Raw genomic sequence first — 21,499 nt, 5'->3', positions numbered from 1 at the left:
ATCTCTCTGCCAGTATATTAGTCACCTTCCAATTTAGGTGCAATCTATCCTTCTTGTGCAGGTCACTTCTACCCCAAAACAGATTCCAGTGATCCAAAAATGTGAACTTGTATCGCATACACCAACATCTCAGCCATGCATTGATCTGCTGCATCCTCCTATTCCTCTATCCTCACTAGCTCGTAGCACCGGAAGTTATCCAGATATTACTACTCTCAAGGAGATCCTTTTTAACTTCCTGCCTATCTCTCTGTAAACTCCCTTCACAATCTCAACCTTTTGCCTTCCTATGTGGTTGGTTCCAATGTGTACAATGACCTCCTGCTGGCGCTTCTCTTCCTAGAGAACATCCTGCATCTTCTCTGAAATATCCTTGATCCTGGCATCAGGGAAACCACAAACTATTCTGATTTTTCACTCCTGGCCACTGAAGCATCTGCCTGCACGTCGGATTAGAGAGTTCCCGAACACAATCTTATAGAACTCGAGGTACCCCTCATTGCATTAGAGCCTGTCTCAATACCAGAAACCTGGCTGTTTGTGCAACGTTCCCCTGAGAATCCATCACCCCCTACATTTTCCAAAACAGCATACCTGTTTGAAAACAGCATGTCCCCCGCCCTGTAACACACAAACTCTCAACTTTCTTTCTTTCAGAATGTCCTTATGTCATTCACTTTGGACAAAATGCCATTTCGACCTCGAAACCTCACTCCATACCCGCCACTAGTTTATTAAAACTGTCCAGTCCCCCCTTTCACCGTTTTAACGCCTGGGGTAAATAGATTTGAAACCACTGTACCCAGCAGATGTCGGTGTTGCCGAGTTGGTCCACAGCCTTGGTGTCCACCTGCTGCACCCTTCCAGCAGGTTCCCAAAGACATGGCTTGTCCTTGCTGAGTATGATCAGCAGTTGGGGTTTCCCTGCAGGGTTTGCTGTTGCCATGGTAAGTGAATCAAGGTGTAACCGGGTTTAACGTCTAAGGTCCATTGTGACACTTTTGCAGCGGGTAAATTGTAATGGGGCGGAAGTGTAAAATATGGAACGCTTCACGAATTTGCGTGTCATCCTTGCGCAGGGGCCATGGTAATCTTCTCTGTATCGTTCCAATTTTAGTATATGTGCTGCCGAAGCGAGCAGAATATTAAAACCAACGTGAGTCCCTTTAAAAAGGTGCGACAATTGAAGCGTTTTCTGGTCATGGTCAGTCGAATTCTTTCGTTTCTCTTCTGTTTTCTCCTGCTTCGGATGGGACAATCCAATCTGGTCGCATTCAGACTTTGTTATTTTGGGAGATGCAAACACAGATGTTCAGGACATGTTCTTGCAGACTATCATGGTCATATGTGTCCTTGGCTCAGACTTCGACTTCCCATTGGCTGTTGACTCCAATATATTTAGTACCAGGATGCAGCAAAACAGGCCACCAAATACTTCCTTTAAACGCTTCCGGAGGAGATCACCAGTTCCCTGGACTACAATCACCTTGACGTTTCCCGACAGTGAAGTGTCCCGCTGCATTCCTCAAAGCTGCAACTCAGGGCATTCTCCAAGCTGTGCAATAACCAGCAGTGAAATCTGCGTTTCATAGAGAATCATAGAGATGTACAGCATGGAAACAGACCCTTCGGTCCAACCCGTCCATGCAGACTAGATATCATAATCCAATCTAATCCCACCTGCCAGCACCCGGCCCATATTCCTCCAAACCCTTCCTATTCATATACCCATTCAAATGCCTCTTAAATGTTGCAATTGTACCAGCCTCCACCACTTCCTCTAGCAGCACATTCCATACACTTGCCACCCTCTGTGTGTAAGCGTTGCCCCATAAGTCTCTTTTATGTCTTTCCCCTCTCACCCTAAGCCTATGCTCTCTAGTTCTGGACTCCCCGACTCCAGGGGAAACACTATATATTTATCCTATCCATGCCCCACATAATTTTATAAACCACAGGGCATTCTCCAAGCTGTGCAAGAACCACCAGAGAATTTGGCGTATCTCTCAGTTGAGGCCAGGCAAGACAAAAGTATTTGCGAAATGAAGCACTCTGAAAGATATTGTTTGATACAGAGCTTTTCAGTTTCACTCGAAGAATGTACAGCATCATTCATTGCAACTGAAGGGTGCTTCCTACTCCGTGGTTCCTAGTTCAAGGGGTTTGTGGGGAAACACATCCAGGAAAATAACAAATGTTTGCTTTCACATTGATGATCAGTTCTATGTGACTCCCAACACTTTCATATTTCAGAACTGAAAAATTATTTGTGAACAATACACACATGATCTGAATAACGGTCACATGTCAGATTGAACACCAACCTCCCATCACTTACATCAATGTCCTTCCTCCACTGAGGCAGCCATACCCAAACCCCTGCCCCGAGCGAGTCTCCAACATTAACCTGAGTTTTGGAGTCATAGAGTTATGGAGATGTACAACAAGAATACAGACCCTTCAGCCCCACTTGTCCATGCCGACCAGATATCCCAACCCAATCCATTCCCACCTGCCTGCACCTGGCCCGTGTCTGTCAAACCCTACCTATTCATCTACCCACCCAGATGCTTTTTAAATGTTGCAATTTTCGTAGCATCCACCACTTTCTCTGGCAGCTCATTGCATACACATACCACCCTCGGCGTGCAAAACGTTGCCCCTTAGGTCTCTTTTATATCTTTCCCCTCTCACCCTAAACCTCTGCCCTCTAGTTCTGGACTCCCTGACCCCAGGGGAAAGACTTTGTCTATTTATCCTATCCATGTCCCTCATGATTTTATAAATCTCGATAAGGTCACCCCTCAGCCTCTGACGCTCCAGTGAAAACAGCCCTAGCCTATTCAGCCTCTCTCTATACCTCAAATCTGTCAAAACTGCCAACATCCTTGTAAATCTTTTCCGAGCCCTTTCCAGTTTCACAACATTTTTCCAACACAATGGTGACCAGAATTACATGCATTATTCTAACAGTGGCGCAGCCAATTTCCTGTGCAGCTGCAACATGACCTCCCAGCTCCTGTACTCAATACTCTGGCCAATAAAGGAGAGCACACCAAACGCCTTCTTCACTGTCCTATCTACCTGCAACTCTCCTTTCGAGGAGCTATGAACCTGCACTACAAGATCTCTTTGTACAGCAACACTCCCAAGGATCTTACCATTAAGTATAGAAGTCCTGCTAAGATTTGCTTTCCCAAAATGCAGCACCACACATTTATCTGAAATAAACTCGACCTGCCACTTCTCAGCCCATTTGCCCATCTGATCAAGATCCCTTTGTCATCTGAGGTAACTTCCTTTGCTGTCGACTACACCTCCAATTTTAGTGTCATCTGCAAACTTGCTAACTTTACCTCTTACGCTCACATTGAAATCATTTATAAAAATGATGAAAACGGACCCAGTACCAATCTTTGTGACACTCCACTGGTCACAGGACCTCAGTCTGAAAAATAACTCTCCACCACCACCTTCTGTCTTCTACCCTTGTGCCAGTCCTGCACCAAATGGCTAGTTCTCCCTGTATTCCGTGAGATCTAACCTTGCTAACCAGTCTCCCATGGGGAACCTTCTCGAACGCCTTACTGAATTCCATATAGATCATGTCTGCTGCTCTGCCCTCATCAACCCTCTTTGTTACTTCTTCCACAATCTCAATCAAGTTTGTGAGACATGATTTCCCACACACAAAGCTGGATTGACTATCCCTCATCAGTCACTGCCTTTCCAAATACATGTACATCCTGTCCCTCAGGATTCCCTCCAACAGCCTGCACACCACTGATGTCAGGCTCACTGGTCTGTAGTTCTCTGGTTTGTCCTTACCACCCTTCTTAAACAGTGGTACCACGTAACCAACATTCAGTCTTCTGGCACCTCTCCTGTGACTATCATTGATACAAATATCTCAGCAAGAGTCCCAGCAATCATCTCCCTTGATTTCCATAGAGTTCTAGGGTACATCTGATCAGGTTCTGGGATTTATCAATTTTTATGCATTTCAAAACATCCAACACTTCCTCCTCTCTAATATGGACATTTTTCAAGATGTCACCCTAAATACCATATCTTCCATGTCCTTTTCCACAGAAAACACCAATATTCATTTAGCATCTCCCCCATCTCCTGGGACTCCACACAGAGGTCACCATGCTGATGTTTGAGGGGCCCTATTCTCTCCCTATATACCCTTTGTCCTTCGTGTTTTTGTAAAAACCTCATGGATTCTCCTTCACTCTATTTGTCGACGCTATCTCATGTCCCCTTTTTGCCCTCCTCGTTTGTCCACTCTCATCCAGCATTCCGTATACCTCTGAGATTTTCATTTCATCGTAACAGGAATACACTGTCTCTGGACTCTCGTTATCCTATTTCTGAAGTTTTCCCATTTTCCAGCCATCCCTTTACCTGCAAATATCTGCCCCCAATCAGCTTTTGAAAGTTCTTGCCTAATACCATCAAAACTGGCCTTTCGCCAATTTAGAACTTCAACTTTTAGATCTGGTCTATCGATTGCCATCACTATTTTAAAACTAAGAGAAATATGGTTGCTGGCCCCAACATGCACCCCCACTGACACCTCAGTCACATGCCCTGCCTAATTTCCCAAGAGTAGGTCACGTTTTGCACCTTCTCTCATAGGCCCATCCACATGCTGAATCAGAAAATTTTCTAGAACACACTTAACAAATTCCTCTCCATCTAAACCCTTAATACTGTGGCAATCCCAGTCTCTGTTTGGAAAGTTAAAATCCCCTACCATAACCGCCCTATTATTCTTACAGATAACTGAGATCTCCTTACAAATTTGTTTCTCAATTTTCCTCTGATGATTAGGGGGTATATGATACAGTCACAATAAGGTGATCATCCCTTTCTTATTTCTCAGTTCTACCCAAATAACTTTCTGGGATGTATTTCCGGGAATAACCTCCCTCAGTACAGATATAATGCTAGCCCTTATCAAAAGTGCCACTCTCCCATAAGACCATAAGACATAGGAGTGGAAGTAAGGCCATTCGGCCCATCGAGTCCACTCCGCCATTCAATCATGGCTGATGCGCATTTCAGCTCCACTTACCAGCATTCTCCCCGTAGCCCTTAATTCCTCTAGACAACAAGAACCTATCAATCTCGGCCTTGAAGACATTTAGCGTCCCGGCTTCCACTGCACTCCGTGGCAATGAATTCCACAGGCCCACCACTCTCTGGCTGAAGAAATGTCTCCGCATTTCTGTTCTGAAATGGCCCCCTCTAATTCTAAGGCTGTGTCTGCGGGTCCTAGTCTCCTCGCCTAACATAAACAATTTCCTAGCATCCACCTTTTCCAAGCCATGTATTATTTTGTACGTCTCTATTAGATCTCCCCTTAATCTTCTGAACTCCAACGAATACAATCTCAGTATCCTCAGCCGTTCCTCATATCCTCCCTCCTCTCTTGCTTCCCTTTCTGTCCTTCCTGTAGCATTTGTATCCTGGAACATTAGCTGCCAGTCATGTCCATGCCTGAGCCATGTTTCTGTAATTGCTATGATATCCCAGTGCCATATTCCTAACCATGCACTGAGTTCATCTGCCTTCCCTGTTAGGCCCCTTGCATTGAAATAAATGCAGTTTAATTTATTAGTCCTACCTTGTCCCTGCCTGCCCTGACTGTTTGACTCACTTCTGTTCTCAACTGTCCGGATCTCAGATTGATCTGTTCCTCACTATTCCTGTGGGTCCCACTCACCTGACAAGCTTAATTCCTCATGAGCAGCTCTAGCAAATCTCTCCGCCAGTATATTAGTCACCTTCCAATTTAGGTGCAATCTATCCTTCTTGTGCAGGTCACTTCTACCCCAAAACAGATTCCAGTGATCCAAAAATGTAAATTTGTATCGCATACACCAACATCTCAGCCATGCATTGATTTGCTGCATCCTCCTATTCCTCTATCCTCACTAGCTCGTAGCACCGGGAGTTATCCAGATATTACTACTCTCAAGGAGATCCTTTTTAACTTCCTGCCTAACTCTCTGTAAACTCCCTTCACAATCTCAACCTTTTGCCTTCCTATGTGGTTGGTTCCAATGTCTACAATGACCTCCTGCCGGCGCTTCTCTTCCTAGAGAACATCCTGCATCTTCTCTGAAATATCCTTGATCCTGGAATCAGGGAAACCACAAACTATTCTGATTTTTCACTACTGGCCACTGAAGCATCTGCCTGCACCTCGGATTAGAGAGTCCCCTAACACAATCTTATAGAACTCGAGGTACCCCTCATTGCATTAGATCCAGTCTCAATACCAGAAACCTGGCTGTTTGTGCTACGTTCCCCTGAGAATCCATCACCCCCTACATTTTCCAAAACAGCATACCAGTTTGAAAACAGCATGTCCCCCGTCCTGTAACACACAAACTCTCAACTTTCTTTCTTTCAGAATGTCCTTATGTCATTCACTTTGGACAAAATGACATTTCTACCTCGAAATCTCACTCCACACCCGCCACCAGTTTATTAACACTGTCCAGTCCCCCTTTCACCGTTTTAACACCTGGGGGAAATAGATTTGAAACCACTGTTCCCAGCAGATGTCGGTGTTACCGAGTTGGTCCACAGCCTTGGTGTCCATCTGCTGCTCCCTTCCAGCAGGTTCCCAAAGACATGGCTTGTCCTTGTTGAGTATGATCAGCAGTTGGGGTTTTCCTGCAGGGTTTGCTGTTGCCATGGTAAGTGAATCAAGGTGTAACCGGGTTTAACGTCTAAGGTCCATTGTGATACTTTTGCAGCGGGAAAATTGTAATGTTGCGGAAGTGTAAAATATGGAACGCTTCACGAATTTGCGTGTCATCCTTGCGCAGGGGCCATGCTAATCTTCTCTGTATCGTTCCAATTTTAGTATATGTGCTGCCGAAGCTAGCACAATATGAATGTGAATCCCTTTATAAAGGTGCGACAATTGAAGCGTTTTCTGGTCATGGTCAGTCGAATTCTTTCGTTCCTCTTCTGTTTTCTCCTGCTTCGGATGGGACAATCCAATCTGGTCGCATTCAGACTTTGTTATTTTGGGAGATGCAAACACAGATGTTCAGGACATGTCCTTGCAGACTATCATCGTCATATGTGTCCTTGGCTCAGTCTTCGGCTTCCCATTGGCTGTTGACTCCAATATATTTAGTCCCAGGATGCAGCAAAACAGGCCACCAAATACTTCCTTCAAACGCTTCCGGAGGAGCTCACCAGTCCCCTGGACGACAATCACCTTGACGTTTCCCGACAGTGAAGTGTCCCGCTGCATTCCTCAAAACTGCAACTCAGGGCACTCTCCAAGCTGTGCAAGAACCAGCAGAGAATTTGGCGTATCTCTCAGTTGACACCAGCCAAGATAAAAATATTTGCGAAATGAAGCACTCTGAAAGATATTGTTTGATACAGAGCTTTTCAGTTTCGCTCGAAGAATGTACAGCATCATTCATTGCAACTGGAGGGTGCTTCCTACTCCGTGGTTCCTAGTTCAAGGGGTTTGTGGGGAAACACATCCAGGAAAATAACAAATGTTTGCTTTCACATTGCTGATCTGTTCTATATAACTCCCAACACTTTCATATTTCAGAACTGAAAAATTATTTGTGAACAATACACACATGATCTGAATAACGGTCACATGTCGGATTGAACACCAACCTCCCATCACTTACATCAATGTCCTTCCTCCACTGAGGCAGCCATACCCAAACCCCTGCCCCGAGCGAGTCTCCAACATTTACCTGAGTTTTGGAGTCATAGAGTTATGGAGATGTACAACAAGAATACAGACCCTTCAGCCCCACTTGTCCATTCCGACCAGATATCCCAACCCAATCCATTCCCACCTGCCTGCACCTGGCCCGTATCTGTCAAATCCTACCTATTCATCTACCCACCCAGATGCTTTTTAAATGTTGCAATTATAGTAGCATCCACCACTTTCTCTGGCAGCTCATTCCATACACATACCACCCTCTGCATGAAAAAAGTTGCCCCTTAGGTCTCTTTTATGTCTATCCCCTCTCACCCTAAACCTCTGCCCTTTAGTTCTGGACTCCCCAACCCCAGGGAAAAGACTTTGTCTATTTATCCTATCCATGTCCCTCATGATTTTATAAATCTCGATAAGGACGCCCCTCAGCCTCTGACGCTCCAGTGAAAACAGCCCTAGCCTATTCAGCCCCTCTCTATACCTCAAATCCGTCAAACCTGCCAACATCCTTGTAAATCTTTTCTGAGCCCTTTCCAATTTCACAACATTTTTCCGACACTCTCCTTTCAAGGAGCTATGAACCTGCACTCCAAGATCTCTTTGTTCAGCAACACTCCCAAGGATCTTACCATTAAGTATAGAAGTCCTGCTAAGATTTGCTTTCCCAAAATGCAGCACCACACATTTATCTGAAATAAACTCTACCTGCCACTTCTCAGCCCATTTGCCCATCTGATCAAGATCCCTTTGTCATCTGAGGTAACTTCCTTTGCTGTCGACTACTCCTCCAATTTTAGTGTCAACTACAAACTTGCTAACTTTACCTCTTACGCTCACATTGAAATCATTTATAAAAATGATGAAAACGGACCCAGTACCAATCTTTGTGACACTCCACTGGTCACAGGCCACCAGTCTCAAAAAACATCCCTCCACTACCACCTTCTGTCTTCTACCTTTGTGCCAGTCCTGCATCCAAATGGCTAGTTCTCCCTGTATTCCGTAAGATCTGACCTTGCTAACCAGTCTCCCATGGGGAACCGTATCGAACGCCTTACTGAAGTCCATATAGATCATGTCTGCTGCTCTGCCCTCATCAATCCTCTTTGTTACTTCTTCCACAAACTCAATCAAGTTTGTGAGACATGATTTCCCACACACAAAGCTGCATTGACTATCCCTAATCAGTCATTGCCTTTCCAAATACATGTACATCCTGTCCCTCAGGATTCCCTCCAACAGCCTGCACACCACTGACGTCAGGCTCACTAGTCTGTAGTTCTCTGGTTTGTCCTTACCACCCTTCTTAAACAGTGGTACCACATTAGCCAAGATCCAGTCTTCTGGCACCTCTCCTGTGACTATCATTGATATAAATATCTCAGCAAGAGGCCCAGCAATCATCTCCCTAGATTTCCATTGAGTTCTAGGGTACATCTGATCAGGTTCTGGGATTTATCAATTTTTAAGCATTTCAAAACATCCAGCACTTCCTCCTCTCTAATATAGACATTTTTCAAGATGTCACCCTAAATACCAAATCTTCCATGTCCTTTTCCACAGAAAACACCAATATTCATTTAGCATCTCCCCCATCTCCTGGGACTCCACACAGAGGTCACCATGCTGATGTTTGAGGGGCCCTATTCTCTCCCTAGATACCCTTTGTCCTTAGTGTTTTTGTAAAAACCTCATGGATTCTCCTTAACTCTATTTGTCGACGCTATCTCATGTCCCCTTTTTGCCCTCCTCGTTTGTCCACACTCATCCAGCATTCCGTATACCTATGAGATTTTCATTTCATCGTAACAGGAATACACTGTCTCTGGACTCTCGTTATCTCATTTCTGAAGATTTTCCCATTTTCCAGCCATCCCTTTACCTGTAAATAAATGCCCCCAATCAGCTTTTGAAAGTTCTTGCCTAATACCGTCAAAATTGGCCTTTCGCCAATTTAGAACTTCAACTTTTAGATCTGGTCTATCCTTTTCCATCACTATTTTAAAACTAATAGAATTATGGTTGCTGGCCCCAAAATGCACCCCCACTGACACCTCAGTCACATGCCCTGCCTAATTTCCCAAGAGTAGGTCACGTTTTGCACCTTCTCTCGTAGACCCATCCACATGCTGAATCAGAAAATTTTCTAGTACACACTTAACAAATTCCTCTCCATCTAAACCCTTAATACTGTGGCAATCCCAGTCTCTGTTTGGAAAGTTAAAATCCCCTACCATAACCGCTCTATTATTCTTACAGATAACTGAGATCTCCTTACAAATTTGTTTCTCAATTTTCCTCTGATGATTAGGGGGTATATGATACAGTCACAATAAGGTGATCATCCCTTTCTTATTTCTCAGTTCCACCCAAATAACTTCCTGGGATGTATTTCCGAGAATATCCTCCCTCATTACAGATATAATGCTAGCCCTTATCAAAAGTGCCACTCTCCCTCCTCTCTTGCTTCCCTTTCTGTCCTTCCTATAGCATTTGTATCCTGTAACATTAGCTGCCAGTCATGTCCATGCCTGAGCCATGTGGCACGGTAGCACCGTGGTTAGCACTGCTGCCTCACAGCGCCAGAGGCCTGAGTTCTCCCTCTGAACTGTGTTCCCCCGTGTCTGCATGGGTTTCCTCCGGGTGCTCCGGTTTCCTCCCACAGTCCAAAGATGTGCAGGTCAGGTTAATTGGCCATGCTAAATTGCCCGTAGTGTTAGGTAAGGGGTAGATGTATGGGTGGGTTGCGCTTCGGCGGGGCGGTGTGGACTTGTTGGGCCGAAGGGCCTGTTTCCACACTGTAAGTAATCTAATCTCAGCCATGCATTCATCTGCTGCATCCTCATATTCCTCTATCCTCACTAGCTCGTAGCACCGGGAGTTATCCAGATATTACTACTCTCAAGGAGATCCTTTTTAACTTCCTGCCTAACTCTCTGTAAACTCCGTTCACAGTCTCAACCTTTTCTCTTCCTATGTGGTTGGTTCCAATGTGTACAATGACCTCCTGCTGGCGCTTCTCTTCCTCGAGAACATCCTGCATCTTCTCTGAAATATCCTTGATCCTGGCATCAGGGAAACCACAAACTATTCTGATTTTTCACTACTGGCCACTGAAGCATCTGCCTGCACCTCGGATTAGAGAGTCCCCTAACACAATCTTATAGAACTCGAGGTACCCCTCATTGCATTCGGGCCAGTCTCAATACCAGAAACCTGGCTGTTTGTGCAACGTTCCCCTGAGAATCCATCACACCCTACATTTTCCAAAACAGCATACCTGTTTGAAAACAGCATGTCCCCCGCCTGTAACACACAAACTCTCAACTTTCTTTCTTTCAGAGAGTCCTTTTGGACAAAATGCCATTTCTACCTCGAAACCTCACTCCACCCCCGCCACCAGTTTATTAACACTGTCGAGTCCCCCTTTCACCGTTTTAACGCCTGGGGTAAATAGATTTGAAACCACTGTTCCCAGCAGATGTCGGTGTTGCCGAGTTGGTCCACACACTTGGTGTCCATCTGCTGCTCCCTTCCAGCAGGTTCCCAAAGACATGGCTTGTCCTTGCTGAGTATGATCAGCAGTTGGGGTTTTCCTGCAGGGTTTGCTGTTGCCATGGTAAGTGAATCAAGGTGTAACCGGGTTTAACGTCTAAGGTCCATTGTGACACTTTAGCAGCGGGAAAATTGTAATGTTGCGGAAGTGTAAAATATGGAACGCTTCACGAATTTGCGTGTCATCCTTGCGCAGGGGCCATGCTAATCTTCTCTGTATCGTTCCAATTTTAGTATATGTGCTGCCGAAGCGAGCACAATATCATGACCAATGTGAATGCCTTTATAAAGGTGCGACAATTGAAGCGTTTTCTGGTCATGGTCAGTCGAATTCTTTCGTTCCTCTTCTGTTTTCTCCTGCTTCGGATGGGACAATCCAATCTGGTCGCATTCAGACTTTGTTATTTTGGGAGATGCAAACACAGATGTTCAGGACATGTCCTTGCAGACTATCATGGTCATTTGTGTCCTTGGCTCAGACTTCGACTTCCCATTGGCTGTTGACTCCAATATATTTAGAACCAGGATGCAGCAAAACAGGCCGCCAAATACTTCCTTCAAACGCTTCCGGAGGAGCTCACCAGTCCCATGGACGACAATCACCTTGACGTTTCCCGACAGTGAAGTGTCCCGCTGCATTCCTCAAAACTGCAACTCAGGGCACTCTCCAAGCTGAGCAAGAACCAGCAGAGAATTTGGCGTATCTCTCAGTTGACACCAGCCAATACAAAAATATTTGCGAAATGAAGCACTCTGAAAGCTAGGGTTTGATACAGAGCTTTTCAGTTTCGCTCAAAGAATGTACAGCATCATTCGTTGCAACTGGAGGGTGCTTCCTACTCCGTGGTTCCTAGTTCAAGGGGTTTGTGGGGAAACACATCCAGGAAAATAACAAATGTTTGCTTTCACATTGCTGATCTGTTCTATATAACTCCCAACACTTTCATATTTCAGAACTGAAAAATTATTTGTGAACAATACACACATGATCTGAACAACGGTCACATGTCGGATTGAACACCAACCTCCCATCACTTACATCAATGTCCTTCCTCCACTGAGGCAGCCATACCCAAACCACTGCCCCGAACGAGTCTCCAACATTTACCTGAGTTTTGGAGTCATAGAGTTATGGAGATGTACAACAAGGAAACAGACCCTTCAGCCCCACTTGTCCATGCCGCCCAAATATCCCAACCCAATCCATTCCCACCTGCCTGCACCTGGCCCGTGTCTGTCAAACCCTACCTATTCATCTACCCACCCAGATGCTTTTTAAACGTTGCAATTGTAGTAGCATCCACCACTTTCTCTGGCAGCTCATTCCATATACATACCACCCTCTGCGTGAAAAAAGTTGCCCCTGAGGTCTCTTTTATATCTTTCCCCTCTCACCCTAAAACTCTGCCCTTTAGTTCTGGACTCCCCAACCCCAGGGAAAAGACTTTGTCTATTTATCCTATCCATGTCCCTCATGATTTTATAAATCTCGATAAGGACACCCCTCAGCCTCTGATGCTCCAGTGAAAACAGCCCTAGCCTATTCAGCCCCTCTCTATACCTCAAATCCGTCAAACCTGCCAACATCCTTGTAAATCTTTTCCGAGCCCTTTCCAATTTCACAACATTTTTCCGACACTCTCCTTTCAAGGAGCTATGAACCTGCACTCCAAGATCTCTTTGTTCAGCAACACTCCCAAGGATCTTACCATTAAGTATAGAAGTCCTGCTAAGATTTGCTTTCCCAAAATGCAGCACCACACATTTATCTGAAATAAACTCTACCTGCCACTTCTCAGCCCATTTGCCCATCTGATCAAGATCCCTTTGTCATCTGAGGTAACTTCCTTTGCTGTCGACTACTCCTCCAATTTTAGTGTCAACTACAAACTTGCTAACTTTACCTCTTACGCTCACATTGAAATCATTTATAAAAATGATGAAAACGGACCCAGTACCAATCTTTGTGACACTCCACTGGTCACAGGCCTCCAGTCTCAAAAAACATCCCTCCACTACCACCTTCTGTCTTCTACCTTTGTGCCAGTCCTGCATCCAAATGGCTAGTTCTCCCTGTATTCCGTAAGATCTGACCTTGCTAACCAGTCTCCCATGGGGAACCGTATCGAACGCCTTACTGAAGTCCATATAGATCATGTCTGCTGCTCTGCCCTCATCAATCCTCTTTGTTACTTCTTCCACAATCTCAATCAAGTTTGTGAGACATGATTTCCCACACACAAAGCTGCATTGACTATCCCTAATCAGTCATTGCCTTTCCAAATACATGTACATCCTGTCCCTCAGGATACCCTCCAACAGCCTGCACACCACTGACGTCAGGCTCACTAGTCTGTAGTTCTCTGGTTTGTCCTTACCACCCTTCTTAAACAGTGGTACCACATTAGCCAAGATCCAGTCTTCTGGCACCTCTCCTGTGACTATCATTGATATAAATATCTCAGCAAGAGGCCCAGCAATCATCTCCCTAGATTTCCATTGAGTTCTAGGGTACATCTGATCAGGTTCTGGGATTTATCAATTTTTAAGCATTTCAAAACATCCAGCACTTCCTCCTCTCTAATATAGACATTTTTCAAGATGTCACCCTAAATACCAAATCTTCCATGTCCTTTTCCACAGAAAACACCAATATTCATTTAGCATCTCCCCCATCTCCTGGGACTCCACACAGACGTCACCATGCTGATGTTTGAGGGGCCCTATTCTCTCCCTAGATACCCTTTGTCCTTAGTGTTTTTGTAAAAACCTCATGGATTCTCCTTAACTCTATTTGTCGACGCTATGTCATGTCCCCTTTTTGCCCTCCTCGTTTGTCCACACTCATCCAGCATTCCGTATACCTATGAGATTTTCATTTCATCGTAACAGGAATACACTGTCTCTGGACTCTCGTTATCTCATTTCTGAAGATTTTCCCATTTTCCAGCCATCCCTTTACCTGTAAATAAATGCCCCCAATCAGCTTTTGAAAGTTCTTGCCTAATACCGTCAAAATTGGCCTTTCGCCAATTTAGAACTTCAACTTTTAGATCTGGTCTATCCTTTTCCATCACTATTTTAAAACTAATAGAATTATGGTTGCTGGCCCCAAAATGCACCCCCACTGACACCTCAGTCACATGCCCTGCCTAAGTTCCCAAGAGTAGGTCATGTTTTGCACCTTCTCTCGTAGGCCCATCCACATGCTGAATCTGAACATTTTCTAGGACACACTTAACAAATTCCTCTCCATCTAAACCCTTAATACTGTGGCAATCCCAGTCTCTGTTTGGAAAGTTAAAATCCCCTACCATAACCGCCCTATTATTCTTACAGATAACTGAAATCTCCTGACAAATTTGTTTCTCAATTTTCCTCTGATGATTAGGGGGTATATGATACAGTCACAATAAGGTGATCATCCCCTTCTTATTTCTCAGTTCCACCCAAATAACTTCCTGGGAAGTATTTCCGGGAATATCCTCCCTCAGTACAGATATAATGCTAGCCCTTATCAAAAGTGCCACTCTCCCTCCTCTCTTGCTTCCCTTTCTGTCCTTCCTGTAGCATTTGTATCCTGGAACATTAGCTGCCAGTCATGTCCATGCCTGAGCCATGTTTCTGTAATTGCTATGATATCCCAGTGCCATGTTCCGAACCATGCACTGAGTTCATCTGCCTTCCCTGTTAGGCCCCTTGCATTGAAATAAATGCAGTGTAATTTATTAGTCCTACCTTGTCCCTGCCTGCCCTGACTGTTTGACTCACTTCTGTTCTCAACTGTACGGGTCTCAGATTGATCTCTTTCCTCACTATTCCTGTGGGTCCCACTCACCTTACAAGCTTAATTCCTCATGAGCAGCTCTAGCAAATCTCTCTGCCAGTATATTAGTCACCTTCCAATTTAGGTGCAATCTATCCTTCTTGTGCAGGTCACTTCTACCCCAAAACAGATTCCAGTGATCCAAAAATGTGAATTTGTATCGCATACACCAACATCTCAGCCATGCATTGATCTGCTGCATCCTCCTATTCCTCTATCCTCACTAGCTCGTAGCACCGGGAGTTATCCAGATATTACTACTCTCAAGGAGATCCTTTTTAACTTCCTGCCTAACTCTCTGTAAACTCCCTTCACAATCTCAACCTTTTGCCTTCCTATGTGGTTGGTTCCAATGTCTACAATGACCTCCTGCCGGCGCTTCTCTTCCTAGAGAACATCCTGCATCTTCTCTGAAATATCCTTGATCCTGGCATCAGGGAAACCACAAACGATTCTGATTTTTCACTACTGGCCACTGAAGCATCTGCCTGCACCTCGGATTAGAGAGTCCCCTAACACAATCTTATAGAACTCGAGGTACCCCTCATTGCATTAGGGCCAGTCTCAATACCAGAAACCTGGCTGTTTGTGCTACGTTCCCCTGAGAATCCATCACACCCTACATTTTCCAAAACAGCATACCTGTTTGAAAACAGCATGTCCCCCGCCCTGTAACACACAAACTCTCAACTTTCTTTCTTTCAGAATGTCCTTATGTCATTCACTTTGGACAAAATGACATTGCTATCTCGAAATCTCACTCCATACCCGCCACTAGTTTATTAACACTGTCCAGTCCCCCTTTCACCGTTTTAACACCTGGGGGAAATAGATTTGAAACCACTGTTCCCAGCAGATGTCGATGTTGCCGAGTTGGTCCACAGACTTGGTGTCCATCTGCTGCTCCCTTCCAGCAGGTTCCCAAAGACATGGCTTGTCCTTGTTGAGTATGATCAGCAGTTGGGGTTTTCCTGCAGGGTTTGCTGTTGCCATGGTAAGTGAATCAAGGTGTAACCGGGTTTAACGTCTAAGGTCCATTGTGACACTTTTGCAGCGGGAAAATTGTAATGTTGCGGAAGTGTAAAATATGGAACGCTTCACGAATTTGCGTCATCCTTGCGCAGGGGCCATGCTAATCTTCTCTGTATCGTTCCAATTTTAGTATATGTGCTGCCGAAGCGAGCACACTATTAAGACCAACGTGAGTCCCTTTACAAAGGTGCGACAATTGAAGCGTTTTCTGGTCATGGTTCGTCGAATTCTTTCGTTTCTCTTCTGTTTTCTGCTGCTTCGGATGGGACAATCCAATCTGGTCGCATTTAGACTTTGTTATTTTGGGAGATGCAAACACAGATGTTCAGGACATGCCCTTGCAGACAATCATGGTCATATGTGTCCTTAGCTCAGACTTCGACTTCCCATTGGCTGTTGACTCCAATATATTTAGTACCAGGATGCAGCAAAACAGGCCGCCAAATACTTACTTCAAACGCTTCCGGAGGAACTCACCAGTCCCCTGGACTACAATCACCTTGATGCTTCCCGACAGTGAAGTGTCCCGCTGCATTCCTCAAAACTGCAACTCAGGGCATTCTCCAAGCTGTGCAAGAACCAGCAGAGAATTTGGCGTATCTCTCAGTTGACACCAGCCAATACAAAAATATTTGCGAAATGAAGCACTCTGAAAGCTAGGGTTTGATACAGAGCTTTTCAGTTTCGCTCGAAGAATGTACAGCATCATTCATTGCAACTGGAGGGTGCTTCCTACTCCGTGGTTCCTAGTTCAAGGGGTTTGCGGGGAAACACATCCAGGAAAATAACAAATGTTTGCTTTCACGTTGATGAACTGTTCTATGTGACTAACAACACTTTCATAACCCAGAACTGAAAAATTATTTGTGAACAGTACACACATGATCTGAATGTCACATGTCGAATTGAACAACCTCACACCATCACGCACATCAATGTCCTTCCTCCACACACACAGCCATACCCAATACCCCCCTCCAACCGCGCCAATTCACAAAGTCAGTGTCCACCATTCGGGTGAGTTCACAGAGAAATAACAGCCCTCGCCCTGTAACATACAAACTCTCAACTTTCTTCCGCAGAATGTAAAGCTTCTGACAAAATGCCATTTCTACCTCGAAACCTCACTCCACACCCGCCACTAGTTTATTAACACTGTCCAGTCCCCCTTTCACCGTTTTAACACCTGGGGGAAATAGATTTGAAACCACTGTTCCCAGCAGATGTCGATGTTGCCGAGTTGGTCCACACACTTGGTGTCCATCTGCTGCACCCTTCCAGCAGGTTCCCAAAGACATGGCTTGTCCTTGCTGAGTATGATCAGCAGTTGGGGTTTTCCTGCAGGGTTTGCTGTTGCCATGGTAAGTGAATCAAGGTGTAACCGGGTTTAACGTCTAAGGTCCATTGTGACACTTTTGCAGCGGGAAAATTGTAATGTTGCGGAAGAGTAAAATATGGAACGCTTCACGAATTTGCGTGTCATCCTTGCGCAGGGGCCATGCTAATCTTCTCTGTATCGTTCCAATTTTAGTATATGTGCTGCCGAAGCGAACACAATATCATGACCAATGTGAATGCTTTTATAAAGGTGCGACAATTGAAGCGTTTTCTGGTCATGGTTTGTCGAATTCTTTCGTTTCTCTTCTGTTTTCTCCTGCTTCGGATGGGACAATCCAATCTGGTCGCATTCAGACTTTGTTATTTTGGGAGATGCAAACACAGATGTTCAGGGCATGTCCTTGCAGACTATCATGGTCATATGTGTCCTTGGCTCAGACTTCGACTTCCCATTGGCTGTTGACTCCAATATATTCAGTACCAGGAGGTAGCAAAACAGGCCGCCAAATACTTCCTTCAAACGCTTCCGGAGGAGATCACCAGTCCCATGGACTGCAATCACCTTGATGTTTCCCGACAGTGAAGTGTCCAGTTGCATTTGTCAAAACTGCAACTCAGGGCATTCTCCAATCTGTGCAATAAGCAGCTGCGTTTCATAGAGAATCATAGAGATGTACAGCATGGAAACAGACCCTTCGGTCCAACCCGTCCATGCAGACTAGATATCATAATCCAATCTAATCCCACCTGCCAGTACCCGGCCCATGTCCCTCCAAACCCTTCCTATTCATATACCCATTCAAATGCCTCTTAAATGTTGCAATTGTACAAGCTTCCACCACTTCCTCTGGCAGCTCATTCCATACACCTGCCACCCTCTGTGTGAAAACGTTGCCCCATAAGTCTCTTTTATGTCTTTCCCCTCTCACCCTACGCCTATGCTCTCTAGTTCTGGACTCCCCGACCCCAGGGGAAACACTATCTATTTATCCTATCCATGCCCCACATAATTTTATAAACCACTATAAGGTCACCTCTCAGCCTCTGACACTCCAGGGAAAACAGCCCCAGTCTGTTCAGCCTCTCCCTATAGCTCAAGTCCTCCAACCCTGGCCACATCCTTGTAAATCTTTTCTGAACTCTTTCAAATTCCATAACATCTTTCCGCTAGGAAGGAGATCACAATTGCATGCAATATTCCAACAGTGGCCTAGCCAATGTCCTCTACAGCCGCAACATGACCTCCCGACTCCAGTACTCAATTCTCTGACTAATACAGGAAGGCATACCTTATGCCTTCTTCACTACTCTATTTACCTGCGACTCCACTTTCAAGGAGCTATGAAACTGCACTCCAAGGTCTCTTTGTTCAGCAGCATTCCCTACAACCTTACCATTAAGTGTATAAGTCCTGCTAAGATTCGCTTTTCCAAAATGCAGCACCTCACATTTATCTGAATTAAACTCCATCTGCCACTTCTCAGCCCATTGGTCCAACTGGTTAAGATCCTGTTGCAATCTGAGGTAACCCTCTTCGCTGTCCACTTCACCTCCAATTTTGGTGTCATCTGCAAATTTACTAACTGTACCTGTTATGCTTGCATCCAAATCATTTATGTAAATGACAAAAAGTAGAGGACCCAGCACTGATCCTTCTGGCACTCCACTGGTCACAGGCCTCCAGTCTGAAAAAAACCTCCACCACCACCCTCTGTCTTCTATATTCAAACAAGTTCTGTATCCAAATGGCTAGTTCTCCTTGTATTCCCTGAGATCTAACCTTGCTAATCAGTCTCCCATGTGGAACCTTGTCAAATGTCTTACTGAAATCCATATAGATCACATGTACTGCTCTGCCCTCATCAATTCTCTTTGTTACTTAATCAAAAAACTCAAGTTTGTCAGACATGATTTCCCACACACAAAGCCAGGTTGGCCATCCCCAATCAGTCTCCGCCCCTCCAAACACATGCACATCCTGTCCTCCAGGACCACCCCCCCCCAACAACCCGCCCACCACCGACGTCAGCCTCACTGGTCCACAGTTCCCCGCTTGTCCCCACCAACCCCACAAACAGTGGCACCACATTTGCCAACCTCCAGTCTTCCGTCACCTCACCTGTGACCATCGATGACGCAAACATCTCAGCAAGAGGCCTAACAATCACTTCTCTAGCTTCCCACAGAGCCCAGGTGCACACCCGATCAGGTCCTGGGGATTTATCCACCTTTACCCTTTTCAAAACATCCAGCACTTCCTCCTCCGCAATCTGGACATTTTCAAGATGTCACCATCTATTTCCCGACAATCTATATCTTCCGTATCCTTTTCCACAGTAAATACTGATGTAAAATACTGACTTAGTCTCCCTCGCATTTTGTGCACAAAGGCCACCTTGCTGATCTTTGAGGTACCCTGTTCTTTCCCTAGTTACCCTTTTGTCCTTAACACTTGAATGAGTTTATTGAAGAAGTAACGAAGAGGATTGATGAGGGCAAACGGCAGATGCGATCCATATGGACCCCAGCAAGGCACTCGTCAAGGTTCCCTATGGGAGACTGATTAGCAAGGTTAGATCTCAAGGAACACAGGGAGAACCGGCTCAAAGGTAGAAGACAGAGGGTGGTGGAGGGTTACTTTTCAGACAGGCGGCCTGCGACCAGCGGAAAGCCACAAGGATTATGCCGGGTCCACTACTCTTCACCATCCATACAAACAATTCGGAAGTGAGCATGAGAGGCACAGTCAGTAAGCCTGCAAACGACAGCAAGATTCTCTCAGTTTTCAAATGTTTGCTTTCAAATTGACGATCATTTCTATATAACTTCCAACACTTTCATAATTCAGAACTGATATTCTTTGTGAGCAGTACACAAATGATCATAACAAAGGTCACATGTCGGATTGAACAACACCCTATCACTTACATCAATGTCCTTCCTCCACACACACACAGCCACACTCAATATCCGCCCGCCGCGCCACCGCGCCACCGCGCCAATTCACAAAGTCAGTGTCCACCATGCGGGTCAGTTCACAGAGAAACAGCATGTCCCCCGCCCTGTAACACACAAACTCTCAACTTTCTTTCTTTCAGAATGTCCTTATGTCATTCACTTTGGACAAAATGCCACTTCTATCTCGAAATCTCACTCCACACCCGCCACTAGTTTATTAACACTGTCCAGTCCCCCTTTCACCGTTTTAACACCTGGAGTAAATAGATTTGAAACCACTGTTCCCAGCAGATGTCGGTGTTACCGAGTTGGTCCACAGCCTTGGTGTCCATCTGCTGCTCCCTTCCAGCAGGTTCCCAAAGACATGGCTTGTCCTTGCTGAGTATGATCAGCAGTTGGGGTTTTCCTGCAGGGTTTGCTGTTGCCATGGGAAGTGAATCAAGGTGTAACCGGGTTTAACGTCTAAGGTCCATTGTGACACTTTTGCAGCGGGTAAATTGTAATGTTGCGGAAGTGTAAAATATGGAACGCTTCACGAATTTGCGTGTCATCCTTGCGGAGGGGCCATGCTAATCTTCTCTGTATCGTTCCAATTTTAGTATATGTGCTGCCGAAGCGAGCACACTATTAAGACCAACCTGAGTCCATTTATAAAGGTGCGACAATTGAAGCATTTTAGGTCATGGTTACTCGAATTCTTTCGTTTCTCTTCTGTTTTCTCCTGCTTCGGAAGGGACAATCCAATCTGGTTGCATTCAGACTTTGTTATTTTAGGAGATTCAAACACAGATGTTCAGGACATGTCCTTGCAGACTATCATCGTCATATGTGTCCTTGGCTCAGACTTCGACTTCCCATTGGCTGTTGACTCCAATATATTTAGTCCCAGGATGCAGCAAAACAGGCCGCCAAATACTTCCTTCAAACGCTTCCGGAGGAGCTCACCAGTCCCCTGGACGACAATCACCTTGATGTTTCCCGACAGTGAAGTGTCCCGCTGCATTCCTCAAAACTGCAACTCAGGGCACTCTCCAAGCTGTGCAAGAACCAGCAGAGAATTTGGC

At 45.3% G+C, this 21,499-nt stretch overlaps 6 non-coding genes across 6 annotated transcripts; all 6 read right to left on the bottom strand.

Moving 5' to 3' along the window:
- Positions 1-1,034: 1,034 nt before the first annotated feature.
- Positions 1,035-1,141, bottom strand: LOC140488246 (U6 spliceosomal RNA). The gene has a single exon (XR_011963041.1). It is a non-coding gene; the product is annotated as a U6 spliceosomal RNA (small nuclear RNA).
- Positions 1,142-6,803: 5,662 nt separating this feature from the next.
- Positions 6,804-6,910, bottom strand: LOC140488229 (U6 spliceosomal RNA). The gene has a single exon (XR_011963024.1). It is a non-coding gene; the product is annotated as a U6 spliceosomal RNA (small nuclear RNA).
- A 4,522-nt stretch (positions 6,911-11,432) lies between these two features.
- On the bottom strand, positions 11,433-11,539 carry LOC140488227 (U6 spliceosomal RNA). Its single transcript, XR_011963022.1, has one exon. It is a non-coding gene; the product is annotated as a U6 spliceosomal RNA (small nuclear RNA).
- Positions 11,540-16,188: 4,649 nt separating this feature from the next.
- Positions 16,189-16,293, bottom strand: LOC140488244 (U6 spliceosomal RNA). The gene has a single exon (XR_011963039.1). It is a non-coding gene; the product is annotated as a U6 spliceosomal RNA (small nuclear RNA).
- Positions 16,294-17,587: 1,294 nt separating this feature from the next.
- On the bottom strand, positions 17,588-17,694 carry LOC140488235 (U6 spliceosomal RNA). Its single transcript, XR_011963030.1, has one exon. It is a non-coding gene; the product is annotated as a U6 spliceosomal RNA (small nuclear RNA).
- A 3,257-nt stretch (positions 17,695-20,951) lies between these two features.
- LOC140488240 (U6 spliceosomal RNA) lies at positions 20,952-21,058 on the bottom strand. Its single transcript, XR_011963035.1, has one exon. It is a non-coding gene; the product is annotated as a U6 spliceosomal RNA (small nuclear RNA).
- Positions 21,059-21,499: the final 441 nt, after the last annotated feature.

The sequence above is a fragment of the Chiloscyllium punctatum genome, chromosome 17, assembly GCF_047496795.1.
Source record: "Chiloscyllium punctatum isolate Juve2018m chromosome 17, sChiPun1.3, whole genome shotgun sequence".
NCBI classification, from domain to species: domain Eukaryota; kingdom Metazoa; phylum Chordata; class Chondrichthyes; order Orectolobiformes; family Hemiscylliidae; genus Chiloscyllium; species Chiloscyllium punctatum.
This window is presented reverse-complemented; position numbering and strand designations above follow the sequence as displayed.